The sequence below is a fragment of the Saccostrea cucullata genome, unplaced genomic scaffold, assembly GCF_032062105.1.
Source record: "Saccostrea cucullata isolate Sc308-1 unplaced genomic scaffold, CSIRO_AGI_Scuc_v1 ctg14, whole genome shotgun sequence".
NCBI classification, from domain to species: domain Eukaryota; kingdom Metazoa; phylum Mollusca; class Bivalvia; order Ostreida; family Ostreidae; genus Saccostrea; species Saccostrea cuccullata.
The window spans coordinates 499,098-519,782 of record NW_026941090.1 but is presented as its reverse complement, the minus strand read 5'-3'; the positions used below and the strand labels follow the sequence as shown (position 1 = coordinate 519,782).

The window sequence follows — 20,685 nt, the reverse complement described above, 5'->3', positions numbered from 1 at the left end:
TTCTTGATGCATGACTGTAGCATACACACTCGATATAAAAACCGTGCAGAACAGTACAATGAGAAAAGACAGTCTGTGCGTTATATATCATAATCAAAAATTAAATGAACTATATTCATTACAAAACAGAACCTGATGAAAAGAAAATTTTGGATATTTGATAAAAATTAGATATGAAATATAATTATGTAAAAAAAAAAAATAAAATAAATAATTTTTTTTAATGTTTTAAATCTGTATACCACTTTCTAATTGATTAATACATGTATATTATTGCATCTATTAAAACGCTTGCCTATACCTATTCTTCATTTTCAGCGAAATTCTTTAAAATTCTAAGATTAATAAAAAAAAATTGAATATCAAATAAAATTAAAATCACAATGGATTTTACATTTCGTTGTGCATTATTATTTATCCTGCAACTACCCCCTGCATTGACCTAATAAAGTAACCTAATAAACCAAAGCTTTATCCGGTCACTGCCCTAATAAAGCCTCGTGCCTGTATTCCGACGTTCTAAAAGCATTGTGACGTCACGTATACTGCAATGTTTACACCATGGCGTCATAGTTTCATCTGCAGAGATGTGTCTAAATCTGTCGAAAATAGCTAGTTTTGGACGATCAAATGGTAAAATTATGTTGCAGGATAAACAAAATACATGATACCTGTCTTGAAATATAAGCGATATTTGGGCTCGGGTCGAAAACATAACAGGGCTCGGCAAGCCTCGCCCTCTATCACGTTTTCTTACCCTCGCCCAAATATCGCTTATATTTCAAGACAGTAACAATGTATTTTATATATACATGTATCAGGAAATTTGTAAATATCTGAAAATTTAATGATAAATTCAATGTAAGTACCAGGGCATGGCCCCTTTATGTAAACGTTATTCAAATAAGCTTTGTCGATTAAGGAAAAATTACTTTTTTAATATTTATTGTGTCAAATTTAGCCAAAGTTTTGCAGTAAATTTGGTAATGAAGTCGAATACGTGTATAGCTTTTAACAAAACAAAGTCAAAGGATGAAAATCTTGTTACTCAGAGAGAATTTGTCTCAATTAATTCAAGTGTATAATCATATAAAAGCCAATCGTTCTAAAACCATGGTCAAGGTTAAAGTGTTTAAAAGTAGATCAAATAACAAAGTCAAGATCAAAGGGTTAAAAATAATGTATCATTTAGAATCTTTTATTTGAAAAACAATTTAAAAGCTACCTTGTTCAATAGCGAGTCATAAGTAGACAGAATTAATAAAATATAATTGAGCGGCAAATTAGTTATTGCAATACGTACATGTATGTCATGCATTTGTATTGCTCAACTTTAGATTCCAATATTAGTCAACTAAGAGCATCATTCTTGTAATTAAATATATGGAGATGACGAACAGTATTCAACCCAAAAGTCCATTCAAACAATACGAAGTTTAGAGCAGAGCAAACATGGACCTCTAAAACATCAGAGGGGGATCAGGTGTCATGATGGAGTGAGCATCCCCTGCCAATCGGTCTTATATGCCGTGTGCTCCTTGCAATGATGGGGAATAATGGAAAAATATGTTGACAATTCAGTATGTATAAGGTGACCTGACAATAGGTATAAAAAACGCTAGTCAGTTTTGACTCAATGATAGGTTGTGTTTGCTTACAAAGTCATTGCGTCGACAGCAGGAATTGTGAAATAATTATTTTAAACTAGGTGTTGATATTTTTTATTCTTCAACTTGTTTGTCAATAACCCATCTGGTTCTAGAAATTGTTCATACAAAAACATTCTCTTGCATTTTGAATCAACTGAGAGATATAAACCTAGTCTACATGTGATATGGGTATTTTGCTGCATAAATAAGGGAAGATTAAAAAGCCATAACCTTATCATAAAGATTGGTTGTCAGGTTATATGTACATGTACCACTAACGTCTTTTTCTATCCAAGTTTGAAAGTAAATAGACAAGTCCGTTTTTGAGTTATCTATAACGACAAGCTCACTCAGATATATCGTGTCGTATAATTTGAAAGAAGTGCTAGTATTGTGAATTGATAACACGTCATCATTTTAAGGAAATGTCAAGTTGAAGTCCACAGCAAGTGTTTTCATTTTTCATTTGTACTAGTTAGAATACATTTTGCTTCAAATGTAGACAAAAATAAGTCTGCTACAATGTAATCACAGAGAATAATTCGTGCCTATTGGAACTCCTACAGATTGTTAGCTTGGTCTCCAATTCAACCAGAAACTCAGATATTATTTGCTTCATTGTTAAATGGTGGAACGAAAAGCTTTTTAAAACAAAAGTCGGTAAAGTCCTGTATACATTTCCATATTTTGCACGTCAATTGTTTGATATATTGTAAATGAGAGATTTTCCAAAATTTTACGTGAAGAGAAAATTGTTCTTGCGATTATATAATAGAATTGACAAATTCAACAAACCATTCTCGTTTAAAAATATATTTACTGAAAGGATAAAGAAACGCATATTTAACTTTTGAGTTCAATTAAAACAATTATTTCAAATATGTTTCCCATCATTTTTATCATTCATTTTAATTCATCTTTAGTCAACAAGTTACCAAAATTTTGTGTGATTTTGAGTGACAATTCCTGAGATATTGATATTAACATATCGACACCCCTAAAAAATAAAACTAAAAATTCTCATAATCTCCCTTGCACATCAGTAACAAACTTGATTTTCATCTGCATTGAGTTCACCAGAGCATTTGTCTTTTTCATAGCATTATTATTCAACCAGTCTTAATGGCTGAGATTAGCTGTATTATTCCAAAGCCAACAAATCCCCCGCCCAGTGAATCCCACTAATTTTCGATTTAGGATAGAATGTACAGAACCCAGCAGGTTTGTCACACGTGAATGTTTGTAAAAAAAGTCTCGACAAACACTAGCTACATTTTCCCAGTGTAAACATGCTAAAAACATCACGCAAGCGACGCGTACGTGCGCGTGTGAGACTAAAATCGACGCAAAGTTGCCAAGCTCGCAGCCCAAATTAGAACAGAAGTTCTCTTTCAATTTTAGGGTGAAAAAAATGAGCATGAATGTCTGATGTATTAATATCAGTTTCAGTGATAATGAGTTGACAAAAACCTAGGTGGCATGATGAAAAGCCTTATCTTGATGTGACGTTGTTACGCGCCAACGTCACCGTCATGGTTGGTGGGAAACATTTTAAGTTAACTCTCTGGCAACCAAAAAAACTTTTATTTGGTTGAAAAGTTGAAAACAATCTTTACAGCAGCATGTTGTTGCCTTTTTATTCACTTATACAATATTGAATTCAATTACTTGTCCCACAGTAGCTTCCATCAGCCATACTACGATTGTAAGAAATTTATACTGGCTGCAAATATGCAAAAACGATGTCTATAACTCTAATGCATCGTTTGGCACAACAAAATGTGATCACAAAATTACCATCATCAACATGCACGTGTTTTTGACTTTTTATCATTTCCCCTACGTGACGCCATACATTTCATGGTTGAGTAGTTTTGACCAGCGATTTTAGTGCAAAGTAACCAAAAATCACACTTGACCAATTTTCATAATTTTCGGTCACATAGTCAAAAAAAAGTTCCCATATTAAGTTCTTATGCATTTCTTTTTCCTTTCAGTATATATACTGTAATCTCCGGATAATTAGATAATAATTAGATATGAAACTGTCCAAAAACCCTATATACACAGCCTTCCCAAATATTAACAACGCAAATTTGAGATGTATTGAAGACAAAAGGACCACTCTGGAAAAAATTAGCAGCTGGTTTTCTCCTTATGAAACTCTTCTTCACCCGATATACTGTAGTCGTTACAGAACGTGGCTTTAGAGAAAAGAATAGTAAATGTAATATATCAAAAAGGAAATAAAGATAATCTAACAACCAAGCTCTGTGATAATTGTGATGACTTTAAATTTTCTGGCGTCAACTTCCCTTACTTATACAGCAATATACCTTCATCAACTGGATACGGAGTTTATATATCAAATATTGGGGGGGGGGGGTCAATTATTCTTTCAAATCCTTTTCAAAATCTTTTGTCAAATAGCTAACTCGATTTTTCTCACTAATGAAATTAAAAAAATATATATTTCAATGCCTTCTAGTAGTTCTCATCTATCAAACAGAATAACTTCCTTAGCATCTTTTTTAAACATTCCATGACATATCTTTAAAAAACAAATTTGGTATAAAAAAAAAGTCAGAAATAATTTCAGCAGCGGTTTCTACTTTTACTGACTGAACTGGAAGTGTATTTTTTTCTGAACTGTGTGAAAAAGGATTAGAATGAATTAGGATCTTGATAGTTGAATTTTTAATATTGATCCCAAGCTGAAACTCTTCTGTTTTTGTAGTCCTATCAAAATACATTCCAAAACATTAAATTAATCATTATACTTACAACTTTGTCCAATTACCAGTGCGGCTGACTGAAGAAGGACGAATATCACAAAAGTTCGCGTCAGTTCTTAAAAGAACTCAAATTATAATGTTGTATTACTATTTATACTGGTGTATTTTATAAAATCTTAAATGAATTTCTCTTAAACTGCTTACACGAATTCGTTGTTTTGTTATTACTGAACGAGGAAAACATTATCAATTCGTCATGACTTTCGTACCTTTGTTATGTAAGGGCAGTGTATTTTGGTTTAATGATTGTTGTTCAATTCAAACACGTACAATATTTGTAATGATAATATACTTCCCAGAACTATGTTAATATTCTAACATTTGTAATGCCATTCAATTACGTGTATTCAAATTTATTTTATCAAAATTCTGTACCTTCTTTTCACGTAGGCCCTAAATAGACATTGACTTTTCAATATGTTTTAATAATACTGAATTCTCATTTCATTACATCTAGAAAGATTAACCGTATTTATCTTAGCAAAAATATCTTGCAACAAGACCCTTTGGTGTCTTTACCAATTAAAATCTGATTCAATAATTAAATTTATACCATTTTTTTCACAAATGTCATTTGAAGCCTAAAACCATTCTTAACGATGTCTATGAGTTTCTGTATAATGTGTCGATCATAGAAAGTGTAAGCAGATTTTTTACTATATATATATATATATATCGGACTACGATAAAGAAAGAAATTAATCTGTCTTTTAATTAAAATAGCAGAGTAAAGTGTGTTAAAAGAATGCATGCCTTTTATAGAAATAAACATTTAAAATGCAGCAGTATCGTATACTGTTGCTGTTGTACTATTGTATTACTATTGTAATATTAGGATAATTCATGTACATGTAATTCTAATTATACATATTTTACGTCAATCGTATTTGTTATAACATAATTATTATATTTGCATCCCTGGTATGAACAAAGTCATGCGCTCTGTATTACACAGACCCATATCAGACCCTTTGTTTTACCCAATATCACACCCTTTATTTCACCGTTCCTGGACATCTCTGTATGAGTGTACTGGTGTGGCACTATCAAAAAGGGTAGTTAAAACCTTGTGGTTTACAAATGAGAAAACAGTTTACTGTCATAGTGATGTCTGGGTTTTTTGTTTGAATGTTGTTTAATTTCCCTGTGGAGAATATTTCACTCATATGGAGACTCCAACAAAAGCCGGTTGAAATTGTTTTACCTATGCCCAACATTCAGGTCCACTGAGTAGTGAGTAAATATTTTTGTCGTGCCATCACCTAATGAGACACAGGACTTTGGTTTAATATACAATCTCATCTGAGGGTTCTGTCTTCATGTCCCACAGGAGAATTCGAATCTGCGATGTAAGGATCAACTCCTTGCTACGCGACTCTTGACCTTTAAACTTAAAAATATATTGAGACAAACAAACAAGCCGACTACAAATATATTTTCTCATTTTATGGAGATAGTTATCACTACTAGATGACTGTTTTAAAATGTCATTAATTTTATTGCGATGCAATTATGTTTTATTTACTTTCTACATGAACATTATTATTATTAACAAAATCTTATATAAATGCGTTTAAGCCCTTTCTTATTATAAAGGTGGTTCTCTTGGAATACAAAATCGGGTGACGTTCATCCCAAAAAAGTAGAATCTTCTATAACATCCTCCACACTGGTATGGACTATTAAAGAAGGAAACAATAAAGTGATACTAAAAATGTCCAAAATTGATTAAATATGTTCAATTTTTCTCATAGAACTGGAAGGCAGATACATGTATTTGCATTGACTGAGTCGTCATAAAGAGGGGAGAAAATTTATCTAAATTTTCATTGAAATCTGTTGCTTGATTTAGTACATACAAAGTTAGATGTCTAGAAATATAATTCATAAGTCATTAAAAATAATTGTCTTTCACATCCCAAATGATACAATAAGAACTGTTTTAAGTTTCGTGTGAGTGATTTGTGTGTAAATAAGACTTGTCACGAAGGCAGATACGCGCTTCATGAAATCTATTAATACATTGTACATGAAATGCAAATCTCTAATAACGTCTCGACACATAAATAGCTTCATCTTGACGCCATTTTATCGCGAGTTTCTTTATGTATATTTCTACGCGTTACTATAGGACACGTAAAATGCATTGAAATCAATTTCATACTTGGCTATGTTGACACAGCAAATGTAACAAAAGGTACTGTGGGCACTGTGCTCATTAAATGATACCTCCGCCTTTCATTAGAGTACATGTATTATAATAGTAAAGTTCATGTTTTGCTCTGGAAGACCCGAAATGTGTCAGATCAAAATGTACAATTTGAGGTGCACAATTGCATTATGTTATAAAGAATTTGTGAAAGTATAATTAAATTTTATCCAGTGGTATAGGAGAAGTTATGGATATGGGTACCTTTCAATATTAAAGAAAGAATGGCATTATCCATGTTTTGCCATGGGAAACCCGAAATATGTGTCCGATTAAAAGTATGATAAGACGTGCACAATGGCACTATGTAACAAAGATTCTGTGAAAGTTTCATTAAATTTCAATCACTGGTATATGAGAATTTGCGTATATAAGAATGTGCGGATAAGGGACCCAAAAGCGTAACAGACGAACGGACGGACGTCCTGGTTACTCTGTACCCTCCATATACCCTCCTTCTTTTCAAACGGGGGTATAAATGATTTAATATGTACTTGTAACAATTGAACATACCGACAGACAGCTCCTCTTATGTTTGAACACCAGCCTGAGGGTGTGTTGGGGCGCTCATCACAGGGATTAATTTTACATAACACCCTTGGAACTCCGAGAGGACAACCTGAATGTAAATACAGACATAATTGTACCGTCAATGGGATAAATATCAAAATTCACTTTAGAATCGAACAATTCATATTGTTTACAAAGATAGTACATTGAAAATGTGCAATTCTTCAGTATGCTAGATTCTCGAGAAATCGGGCATTTTATTCAGTCCGGCAGCTGGCTGGTTTAGAGAAGTTTTACTGTATTTGAAAATATTTACATTTACAAATGTTTTCATTTAAGAAATAAGATATCATTTTTAGAGATTCATTGGTATATGACATGAAGTCGGTCACGTCATCAAATTCTATAACGCCCGAAGGGCGTTATAGTAGATTTGATCACGTACCGACTTCAATTCATACCCCAATGAAACTATAAAAAAATGATCTTTTATTTCTTATATTTATATTTTACGTTCCATTCATATTACAAAGAAATATAGGCATTATAAAAACTTTGATTTTGAAATTCAACATTCCGTTACTACGACGTCATATGACGTTACAGTCGCAACTTTCCAAATTGCTCGTGCAGCTTGCTTTCCATACACAAGAAAGTCTGATCATGTGACCTACTGCATGTCATTGAAAATTGAGTTTCAATTTTATTAGCTTTGTTATATAAGGAAAGACATCAGCAAATGTAAATATTGATATAACATTACTGAAAACAATGCATATCTATAACTGTATAAAAACCGGTACGGGGTCAAGAGGTCATACATGTAGATGTGCGTATGGATAAACGTTTGACGTAATTTCTCAGTGACGTCATAAAGGGTTGGCGCGCGTTTAGTTGATTAAATATATGCCGTTGGGTTTGAAAAATAATGCATTTCACACGTTAAAAGTCATAATCAGATAAACATAAAGTATGAATAAGTCACAAATGTAAATATAAGTAATAAGGTATCATTTTAAAACATCTATCGGGTTATAAATACGGGTTGGTACGAGATTAAATTCATCATATTCGGTCTTTATGGAATTTAATCTCGTGACCAACCCGTATTTATATCCCGATAGATGTTTATAAATACCTTATTTATTAAATGCAGTGTTCAGTAGAATACACATTCTTTGCAATTTATATTTAGCAGTAGGTGGTAAACTATAAAGCACATAATAATCATGAAGAATTTGAATCTTTTATTGCATGAAATACTTTTTATTTGAAATGGAAATTACATGTACATAGATAATACTACTTACGTCTTTGTCCAAGAATCGAAGCAGCTAACTGGCAAAAAATAAATATCAATAATATTCTCTTCATTGTAGAATGACTGAATAAAATTGATATAATAAAGTTGTGCTTTTATGACATTGCTTCGTAAAAACCCAAAAAAATCCTTAGTTTTATGATATATTACATGATTGAAAATGAGCGGAGATTCCGGTAATTCTTCATGCAGTCAAGATAATAACTAGTTAATTCATAGATTTATTTACGCATTCCAGACGCTTCAAATTACTAGTAATGTAAAATTTCGATAAGATTTTCAACCACAGAGATTCTTTAATAGGAAATGCATGCATAACTTTAAGTATAGAAGTACAATGTAGATCATTAAAAATAACGTGATTTTTATGGACTTTGTCAACAATCCAAAAAGTTCATGCTTTTTATTCATTTGATAAATATATCGTATAAATTCCTTTTATGTGTATTAAATATTCATTTTAATTGCTTATAGCAAATTGCCGTTAACTTCAAATATTTATTTTAAAAGATATATCTAACTGCATATACTTTAGACAATTGATTATACGAGGCATCTCTGTTTTGCGATGTGTAAATTGGACATTTTCTAAAGTGGAGAGTCATTCTTGATGCAAGAATGTAGGATACTCACACGATCTAATAGCCATGCAGAAAAGTACATTGAGAAAAATACATTATATGCATTATACTAATAATTAAAATTTCAATGAACTATATTTATTACAAAACATAACCTGATAAAAAGAAACTTTGGATTATAAGATAAAAATTAGATAATAACTTTGTTTTTAAAAAAATGAAATATTTTTTTCTCGAATTTTCTTTTTATCTTTATTCCACTTTCTAATTGATTAATATATTGAAATGCATTATCGTATTTATTAAAATGCTTGCTTATAATTAACAATTCTTCATTTTCAAGGAAATTCTTTTTAATTCTTAGATTGGTTAAAATTTTGAAAATGAATTAAAATTAAAATCTTTATGGATTTTACATTTCGTTGCGCATTATTATCAGGTCATAAGCAATATCTGAAAATTTTATGATGAAGTCAATGCAAATGCTAGGGCGTGATCCCTTCACACAAAAGTTATTCAAATCAGTTTTGTCGATTAAGGGAAAGTTACATGTACTTTTTAAAATCTTAATTGTGTCAGGTTTTTCCCACCATTTTGCAGTAACTTTGGAGTTTTTGACAAAACAACGTCAAAGGATTCAATCTTATTTCATGTACTCAGAAAAACTTGTCGCAGTTCATTCACTTTATATATATATATATATATAATTATATAAAAGACAGCCTTGCAAAAACCATGGTCAAAGTTAACGCGTTTAAAAGTGAATCAAATTCCAAGGTCATGATCGAAGGGTTAAGATTAATGGTATCTAGTACATAAAGAATTTTTTATTTTAAAAAATCAAATGCTATTATGTTAAATAGCGAGTCATAGATACACAGAATTAATAGTATTATGTATAGTACGCATGGCGCAGTGCGTCTACTCTAGAGTCGCGACGTAGGAAGTTGATTCTTACGTCGCGGGTTCGAATCCCACTGTGGAAGGTGGAGACCGGTCCTTCGAAACAGATCGTATAAACCGAGGTCCCATGTCGCAGTAGGAGCTGGCACGAAATAGATCCCTCCCTGCTCAATGGTCCTGAGTGCCGAGTATAGGAAAAAATCTGGAGCTCTCCACCGGCAAGTGGCGGCGTCTCCATATGGGTGAAAAATTCTCGAGAGGGACGTTAAACAACATACAATCAATCAATCAATCAATCATTTAGAGTGCCAAATCGGTTAATGAAATAAGTATGTCATGTATTTGTATTGCTCAACTTTTGGTACTCACATTAGTCAACTAAATGCATCACTATATAGAGAAAAAGAACAGTGTTAAAGCCCAAAATCCATTCAAACAACATAAACTTTGGCCTCTAAAACATCAGAGGTGTGATCATGTGCCATGGGAAGTGAGCATCCAACGCCAAGCGGTTCTATCTACTGTGTACTCCTTGCAATGATGGGAAACACTGGGAACATTTGTTGACAATTCAGTGTGTAATAAGTGATTTGACAATAGGTATGACAAACGCCAGTCAGCATTTGACTCCGTTTACAGGTATTATTGGTACATTGCTGCAGGCAGGTAGCAACGGGGGTGGGGGGCATTGAAAGACTGGGTGGCCCACCCAGCTTTTACTACGGTAAATTGATGTTAGGGAAATGTAGTATTGTATTCCAAACAATTGGTACTGAAAGAAGTCGGCACCTGAAAAAAGTTTGCCTATCCATCCCCCCCCCCCCCAGTTGCTTGCCAACTGTTCCAGGTCAGTAATTTTTTTTCTCTGGCTGGCCCCTTCACTCTCAAAAACGATGCTACGTGCCTGTGCTGAATAAGGAAGGGAAGATGACCATTGAAAAGTCATCACATTTACCGAAAACTTGGTTGTCAGATTAAATGTACCACTAAATTTTTTTCTATCCAACTTTGAAACACAATAGTCACTTTTTGTGTTATCTTTAATGACAAGCTCACTCTGATATATTGTGTCGATATATTATAAGAAATAAGTATTGTTAATCGATAAAGGTCATCGTTTTATTGCACTTTAGGGCCACAGCACGTGTTATCTTTTTTCATTTGTACTAGTTTGATTACATTCTGCTTCAAATGTAGACAAAAATAAGTCTGCTAATCACAAAGAGCAATTCGCGCCCATGGGAATTCCTACAGATGGATAGAAGATCTGGTCTCCAATTCAAGCAATTATCCTTTTAATATCAATTTCTGAGTACTTGTGTGTACAAACAGAACGCTTTTTAACAAAATAATTTCATAAATGAGAAACTGATGACAAGTATATTTACAAGTTCCATTTTTATTGAAAAGGCAGCAGCTATCAATGCTGTCAGAGAGCCTTTATAAATAAAAAGCAATTTTTAGATAGAGATATGAAAAGTATATACGTTTTTATGCTATTGATTTAAGAAATTAAGTCCGCGTTCTCGTGAATGTTGCAGGATAGCTTCTGAGTCGAGATATATTAAATTAAAGATAAAACCTGAGGCGTTTGCCACAAAGTATTGTTTGAGATTCATTATCTCGACGTCGATATGCTTTTTATACTTTACGAAAATGAATGGAAACACATGAGGACACAAGGATACGAATCAATAAATTCATGTCCATTTTTTTGGTCAATATATTTCTAGATATCAGTTTAAATGACAGTGTTTTTAAAATACTGATGCACTTCAAAACTTTTTTAAAGAAAAAACATCAAAATTCAAAATAGCAGCATCAGACAAGAACCATACAGATGTCTCATTTCAATGGAATTCGTCGATTTTCATTTTCGAAATTTTTATAATCTTCAAGAAAGAAGGTTAAACGCCAGGTTTTAATTAATTGTATTAAGGAATTTCAAAAGAATCAAATGAAGCCAAATTTCTGTATTTCATAACCTTATTAAAAAATACAAAATTATTCAACTTTATGGGTTATCAGCTTATTATGCTTATAAAGAAATGTGCATCTTAATGAATGTAGCTTGATAACCTTCTATTGCTTATTTTAATACCAAATTCATTCAACAATGAAACTCTTCCAATAGTAATGGGTCATACTGTTCAGGAATTCAAAAGTGTAACACTCTTACAGGACTCGACTGAGAGAAATCTTGGAGTTTTCTTCCTTTATATGCATATAGGTATTAAATACAAAACAATTAAAACAATGATTCATTTTATTTATTCAACATCATCTCTCTTCATGTAATGTTAGTTTATATTGAATACAACAAATGTATTGCATTGTTTTTAAGAACTTAATTGTTTTTAAAGAGATGGTTCCATTGGTATACACAAACGGGTTACTTCTATAGCTGGAAATGCGCTTATGTAGAATTTTCTAAAACATCCTCCACAATAGTACGGACTACAAATGAAAGTAACGTACGAAGGAAACTTTTTCAAAAAATATATAATTAAAAATGTTTTTACATAGTTTAAATAGCAGTGAACTTCAAATTATATGAAAATAAAACTTAAAATTCTTCATACGAAAAAAAGATTATGAAAATAATCTGTGAAAATAACATTTTGCATTCGTGTTTTACAATGAGAATATATTTCACAGAATTGTCAAAAGAAAAAATAACAACCAAAAACCATGAGAATTTTAGTGCGAATTGACTATCTGTGTAATCTGAGGTATTGCGACTCTTTTAAAACAATACTGGGTGAAAACGTATGGACTAAATGAAAATATTCTATAAAGATGTTGTAAATATTTTAACAAGGTTACAGGATTTAAAAATCTCGATTGTTAAAGTGCAAAAAATACACAAAAAAGGCTAATGGCTAAAAATTGCATGAAAACGTCGTTTTAGAAAGTTTTCAAAACACTTAACTGGGAAAAGGTAGGGACAAGAGGGTAGAAAACCAGTCTCATAGAACCATAATGTTTGGAAGAAACCCCAAAAAGATAAAACTATGTAAAGGGAAAATAAATATGAATTTGAGAATGAGAATATACTTTCATTGCCATTTTAAAAATCAATTTTAAATCTACTCTAGTTTAAAAAAGGATAACAGCTTTACTAATGTTCTTACCGACATTGAGCTTGAGGAATGTTTTGACATCTGTTCCGTTAATCACATGGATCTTTTTTACATTGAACCTTTGGTTTGTCTGCAGGACACCCTATCGGCAAAAATATATAAAGATCATAAAAACCTTAACTTGGCAAATCCAATGATATGAATATTAGAATTTATTTGAAACACAAAATTTTATTTATTTTTCTTTATAGCAGAATTTCAAATATGATGTAAGTGATAATTGATACTTTTTAAATTAATTAGAAAGATATTTATATTAACTGTACTGTGCAGTGTATGACATCAGGGTACTTACAGTTTTGGCGGAGACCTAGGATCAGAGCGGCTTCCTGACAAATAACTGACAAATAATTGATACCAGTATTATTTGCTTCATTGTTAAATGGTAGAAAGAAAACAACATTTTTATGACAAAACTCTGTAAAGTCCTGTATAAATTTCCATATTATGCACGTCAATTGTTTGATATATTGTAAATGAGCGAAAAATCCAACAGATTTTCCAGAATTTTACGTTAAGAGAAAATTGTTTTTGTGATCAGATATTAGAAATGACCATTTTATCAAACCATTCTCGTTTAAAAATATATATATATTATTAAAAAGAATTAATAATACATTGAATATTTTCTCTGAAAAAATATATTTGCTTTATATAAGCCATGGAAGCGTATCTTTAAGATCGATATGCTCTTTATACCCACCGCTTGAAATGTATATAGTGATCGGAATGTCCGTTTGTCAGTACGTCCGTCTGTCTGTTACGCTTTGGGGTACCCATCTCTTAACCGCAACTCCTCTTATTCTACTGAATTAAATCTCATGAAACTTGAATTTTTGTTACACACTGCCCTTATGCACAACCAGTTTTACTTTTTTTAACGGACACATAATTTTGGTTTCCCAAAACAGGAACTTTGCCATTTTTTTCTTCAATATTAAAAGGGTATCTCTTATCCGCAACTCCTCCTATACCACCGGATAAATTTTAATTTTACTTTAACTACATGTAACTCTTTATTAAATTTAATTTTGATCCAACACTTGTTTAGAGCAAAACCTCGCCATTAATATATCTCATTTAGAAATTTTGCGATTAAAGGCAATGCTTTTTGCCTTTAAACGCAGTAAATTTTTGCGTTTAATTGCAATAAATTTTTGAGTTTAACAAGATTTAGTAAACGTCTTTAGACTAACCTTTTGATGCTGGATCCATTATGACGTCATCATCACTTTCAACTTTCTTTTTCCAGTACTAAAGACTCTAATAGAATAGAATGAAGTCAGGGGGAATTTTTTTAGAAAGATTTATTATAAAGTACTAGTAATTGGATCTAAAATCTAGAGTCGTTCAGGTACATGTAAACAAATGAATTTATCGACAGACAGTTTGAACACCAGGGCGTGTTCGAGGGCACCTCACAGGGATTAGCAAAACAAGAAACGTTTGTAACTCCAATTGGACAAACTGAATTCAAAGGGTAAAAAACACCATAGTTGAGAATTATTTTCTTTTTATTATAGTGTAAAACATATTGCATACTGTAGATTCCTTTTTGCAAGTACTTATTATAGCGAATGGGCTCTTCTACGTCATATAGCGAGAATAATAATTCGCGAATGGATGGTTGTTCAAGATATTTTACATAGATTTTAGCACCATGAAAGGCAAGTAGTATTATTTCACGAGATCGCGAAATTACTCAATAATTAATTCCACGCATATAATTAGGAATCTACAGTATTCAATTTCTATTTAGCAGTACCTTGTAAACTCACAGGTCAATTATGCATTATTATGTTCCCCAAACGAAGTTGGGGAACATATTGTTTTTACTCTGTTTCTTATTATTATGTTCCCCAAACGAAGTTGGGGAACATATTGTTTTTACTCTGTTTCTTATTATTATTATTTTTCTTCTTCTTCTTCTTCCTGGGTACTTTTTTGTCCGGGAGTGATCTTATAAACTACACATCCGACTTAGGTAAAACCTTTTTAGGGTCAGTAGGCATGTTATGTAGATTTGCGGAACAAAGGTTATTTTGCGCGCACGTGCTTGCAAGAGCGTGCACGTGCAACGCGTGAAATGACCAATATAATAGATATAGCCGTAACTTTTCTATTTTTGGATGAAATGCTTTGAAACTCATAATGTGATAATATATTAGTAGCATAGACAATATGACATGGTCAAAATAGCAAGATCTTAGGCGCATGCACGTGCGCTTCACTCTGATTGGCTGAAACTAAAGTCTCAATATATTTCTTGATTTTTGACGAAATCCTTTGAAATTTTGAACATAGCCATGCATTAGGATATCCTACAACATGATATATAGCAATTATCATGAAAGCACGTGCATGCACATGTGCTGCAATCTGATTGGCTTAAACTTTAAATAGCTATAACTCCCTTGATTTTCAACCAAACAGGATGGGATTTGGAACATAGATAGATATAATGGACTTCTACAAGACGGTATGGTCATCATGCACATGCATACACGTGCGTGTACGTGCGCTGCAATCTGATTGGCTGAAACTTTGAACAGCTATAACTCCCTTGGTTTTTAACCAAACGGGGTGGGATTTAGAACATAGATAGATGAAATGGACTTCTAGAAGAAGGTATGGTCACCATGCTCATGTATGCACGTGCGTGCACGTGAAATGAGTAAATTCTTGAATGAGCGTATTTTTAAAAAATATTTTTGGGTTTAATACATTAATATTTAGTGTATTAAAATATATAGATTGTGTTGACAAGATGATATGGTCATTACGCACATGCATTCACATGCGCACGCGTGCAATGCTGTTTTAATGAATTTGGTACACTTCTGGGTAAACGTTGTTAAAATCTCAAATGCATGGAGTTTGTCTTATTTAATGAAGCTTACAGGGAATATGGCACCAAAAGGGAGTTGGGGAGCGTTTGGGGAACATCTGTAACGGTCCCCGTTACAATTAGCACTAGTTATGTTCCCCAAACGAAGTTGGGGAACATATTGTTTTTACTCTGTTTCTTATTATTATTATTATTATTATTATTATTATTATTTTTCTTCTCGGGAAAATTTTGTCCGCGAATGATCTTGTAAACTACACATCCGATTTAGGTGAAATGTTTTTAGGGTCAGTAGACATGTTATGTAGATTTGCGGAATCAAGGTCATTTTGCGCGCACGTGCTTGCAAGAGCGCGCACGTGCAAAACTTTAAATGACCAATATATAATGGAAAAAACCGTAACTTTTCTATTTTTTGACAAAATGTTTTGAAACTCATAATGTAAGGATATATTTGTAGTATGCACAAGATGACATGGTCAAAATAGCAAGATCGCACGCGCATGCACGTGCGTTTTGCTCTGATTGGCTGAAACTAAAGTCTCAATATCTGTCTTGTTTTTTGATAAAATCAATTGAAATTTTGAACATAGTCATACATTAGGGAGATCTACAGCCTGTATTATAAGAATTATCATGAAAGCATGTGCATGCACGTGTGCTTGCAAGAGCTCGCACGTGCAACATGAGAAATGTCCAACATAATTGATACAGACGTAACTATTTAAATTATTGATGAAATACTTTGAAACTCATATTATAGGTATATATTAGAAGCATAGACAAGATGACATGGTCAAAATAGCAAGATCTCACGCGCATGCACGTGCGCTTTGCTCTGATTGGCTGAAACTAAAGTCTCAATATCTTTCTTGTTTTTTGACGAAATCCTTTGAAATTTTAAACATAGGCATGTATTAGGTTATCCTACAATATGATGTATAGCAATTATCATGAAAACGCGTGCATGCACATGCGCTGCAATCTGATTGGCTTATGCTTTAAATAGCTATAACTCCCTTGGTTTTCAACCAAACAGGATGGGATTTGGAACATAGATAGATATAATAGACTTCTACAAGATGTATGGTCATCATGCACATGCATACACGTGCGTGTACGTGCACTGCAATCTGATTGGCTGAAACTTTAAACAGCTATAACTCCCTTGGTTTTCAACCAAACGGGGTGGGATTTAGAACATAGATAGAGGTAATGGACTTCTACAAGAAGGTATGGACATCATGCTCATGTATGCACGTGCTTCCATGTGAAATGAGTAAAATCAAAAATACATTTTAATGAGCGTATTGTTTTAATACTTTTGGATTAAATACTTTAATATTTAGTATATTAAAATATATAGATTGTATAGACAAGATGATATGGTCTTTACGCACAAGCATTCACATGCGCACGCGAGGAATTCTAAAATTTGAATGAACTTGGTACATTCTGGGTAAATGTTGTTAAAGCCTCAAATGCATAGAGTTTGTCTTATTTAATGAAGCTTACAGGGTATGTGGCACCAAAAGGAAGTTGGGGAGCGTTTGGGGAACATCTGTAACGGTCCCCGTTACAATTAGCACTAGTTATGTTCCCCAAACGAAGTTGGGGAACATATTGTTTTTACTCTGTTTCTTATTATTATTTTTCTTCTTCCTGGGTACTTATTTGTCCGCGAATGATCTTGTAAACTGTTCATCTGATGTAAGTAAAATCTTTTTAGGGTAAGTAGACATGTTATGTAGATTTGCGGAATCAAGGTCATTTTGCGCGCACGTGCTTGCAAGAGCGCACACGTGCAACATCTAAAATGACCAATATAATTGATATAGCCATAACTTTTCTATTTTCTTATGAAATGTGTTGAAACTCAGAATATACGAATATATTAGTATTATATACATCAGGACATGGTCAAATTATCATGACTCACGCCCATGCACGTGCGCTTCGCTCTGATTGGCTGAAACAAAAATCTCTTGACAATTATATCTTATTCGTTTTTTGACGTATTACTTTGAAATTTAAAACATAGTCATGCATTAAGATATCCTACGATATGATATAAAATAATTTTCATGAAATCACGCGCATGTACATTCGCTGCAATCTGATTGGCTAAAACTTTAAATGCATATAACTCCCTTCGTTTTCAGCCAAACAGGATGAGATTTATAACATAGATAGTCTTAATAGTCCCCTATAAGAGGGTATGGTAAACATTCACATGTATGCATGTGCATGCACGTGCAATATGTATAAATACAAACGCACTTGATTTAGCGTATTTTCGAATACTTTTTGAATGCCTTGATATTAAGTACGTTTAAATAAATTAATAGTGTAGATACAATGATATGGTCATTCCGCATATGCATGCAAGTGTGTGCACGTGCAATGCAAAAATTTGCTATATACTTGGTATACTTTAGGAAAAACGTTCTTTAAGTTTAAGATGCATAGAGTTTAGTTTATTTGTTGAAGCTTAGAGGAAAGGAGGGGAGGAGTTATGTCCAAGACACGATGTAGTTACGATATCGACACATTACTTTTTTATAGTTTTCCATTATATTTCTCTATTCTCGTTTGTTTATTACAATACTTCCTGTTTTAGGACAATTTCCATACTGTTCAATATTTTCGATATCGTGCCGATATCGAATCATGGTTGTTCCAAGAATTGTGCTTTCAATCCTTAATATTTTTCTAACAACTGTTACTTTAAACTTTATAAATCTTTTTGAAGTGTCGATATCGTCGATATCGCTTCGATATCGAATCATGTTTGCTAAACCCTTTGTAAATACCTTCCCTGTTACTTTGAATGTGTTTATATTTTATTACTTTACTTTTACAAAGATTTTACCTGCCATCGATATCGTCGAAATCGACCATATCGTATCGATATCGAATCATGATTGTTAAAAGCATATAACTTTGCCAACCTTCACCCTAAATACAAAAAAATTAGTTTTACAACACTTCTGTGTTTAATAAGTTTACCTTACTGTCGATATCGTCGATATCGACGATATCGGAATATCATTGTTAAATCATTTTCAAGAATTGAACCCATACATCTTACTCTAAATCTAATCTTAAACAATAACAACCCTAATACATTCTTAATCATAATTTATTTTCATATTCATGCCAATTATGAATCAATTTTGATTTCACTTGTGACTTTGTAAAATTATGTAACACTCACAAAATAAATAGTGCAAATAGGATCGATATCGATACGATATCGTCATGATATTGTCGATATCGACGACATCGACACAATAGAGAGTCTCAAATATGACACCAAATATTTCAAATTAATAGTGCTGAATACGATCGATATCGATACGATATCGACATAAAATTGTCGATATCGTCGATATCGACTGAATTTCTTGGAAATGTATAAGGGGAGCGTTTGGGGAATCTGTAACGGTTCCCGTTACAATTAGCACTAGTTATTATTATTTTTCTTCTTCTTCTTTCCTGGATTTTTTGTCCGGGAATGATCTTGTAAACTGTTCCTCCGATGTAGGTAAAACCTTTTTAGGGTTAGTAGACATGTTATGTAGATTTGCAGAATCAAGGTCATTTTGCGCGCAAGTGCTTGCAAGAGCGTGCACGTGCAACACGTGAAATGACCAATATAATAGATATAGCCACAACTTTTCTTTTTTTAGATGAAATGCTTTGAAACTCATAATGTGAGGATATATTAGTAGTATAGACATGACGACATGGTGAAAATAGCAAGATCTCACGCGCATGCACGTGCACTTCGCTCTGATTGGCTGCAACTAAAGTCTCAATATCTTTCTTGTTTTTTGACGAAATCCTTTGAAATTTTGAACATAGTCATGCATTAGGATATCCTACAACATGAAATAAAGCAATTATCATGAAAACACGTGCATGCACGTGCGCTGCAATCTGATTGGCTGAAACTTTAAACAGCTATAACTCCCTTGGTTTTCAACCAAACAAGATGGGATTTGGAATATAGATAGATATAATGGACTTCTACAAGAAGGTATGGTCACCATGCACATGCATACACGTGCGTGTACATGTGTTGCGATCTGATTGGCTGAAACTTTAAACAGCTATAACTCCCTTAGTTTTCACCCAAACGTGGTGGAATTTAGAACATAGATAGATGTAATGGACTTCTACAAGAAGGTATGGTCACCATGCTCATGTATGCACGTGCGTGCACGTGAAATTAAAATCAAACATACACTTGAATGATATTTTTTAAATAATTTTGGATTAAATACTTTAATATTCAGTGTATTAAAAATATAGATTGTGTAGACAAGATGATATGGTCATGACGCAAATGCATTCACATGTTCACGCGTGCAATGCTAAAGTTTAAATGATTTTTGTACACTTCTTTGTAAATGTTGTTAAAATCTCAGATGCATAGATTCTGTCTTATTTAATGAAGCTTCAAGGGAATATGACACCAAAAGGTTTTGACTATGTGGCCACAATTAGCACTAGTTATTATTATATTTTTTTCTATTATTTTTTTTTGAATAAGCAAAGTGAAATGTACGTTAAAAGATACTGAAAGGAAAAAGTAACGCATAAGAACATCATATGCGTAAAGGTTTTGACTATGTGGCCGAAAATTATGAAAATTGGTCAGATGTGTATTTTGGTTACTTTGCACAACGTACGGGAGTGATAAAAAGTCAAAAACACGCGC

At 32.7% G+C, this 20,685-nt stretch overlaps 2 long non-coding RNA genes across 2 annotated transcripts; both read right to left on the bottom strand.

The window, feature by feature from the left end:
- Positions 1-5,917: 5,917 nt before the first annotated feature.
- On the bottom strand, positions 5,918-8,531 carry LOC134257141 (uncharacterized). Its single transcript, XR_009989858.1, has 3 exons — positions 8,474-8,531; positions 7,167-7,272; positions 5,918-6,123 (listed from the first exon to the last, which is right to left on the bottom strand). It is a non-coding gene; the product is annotated as an uncharacterized LOC134257141 (long non-coding RNA).
- Positions 8,532-12,258: 3,727 nt separating this feature from the next.
- Positions 12,259-13,457, bottom strand: LOC134257138 (uncharacterized). Its single transcript, XR_009989856.1, has 3 exons — positions 13,407-13,457; positions 13,103-13,193; positions 12,259-12,425 (listed from the first exon to the last, which is right to left on the bottom strand). It is a non-coding gene; the product is annotated as an uncharacterized LOC134257138 (long non-coding RNA).
- Between the last annotated feature and the right edge of the window lie 7,228 nt (positions 13,458-20,685).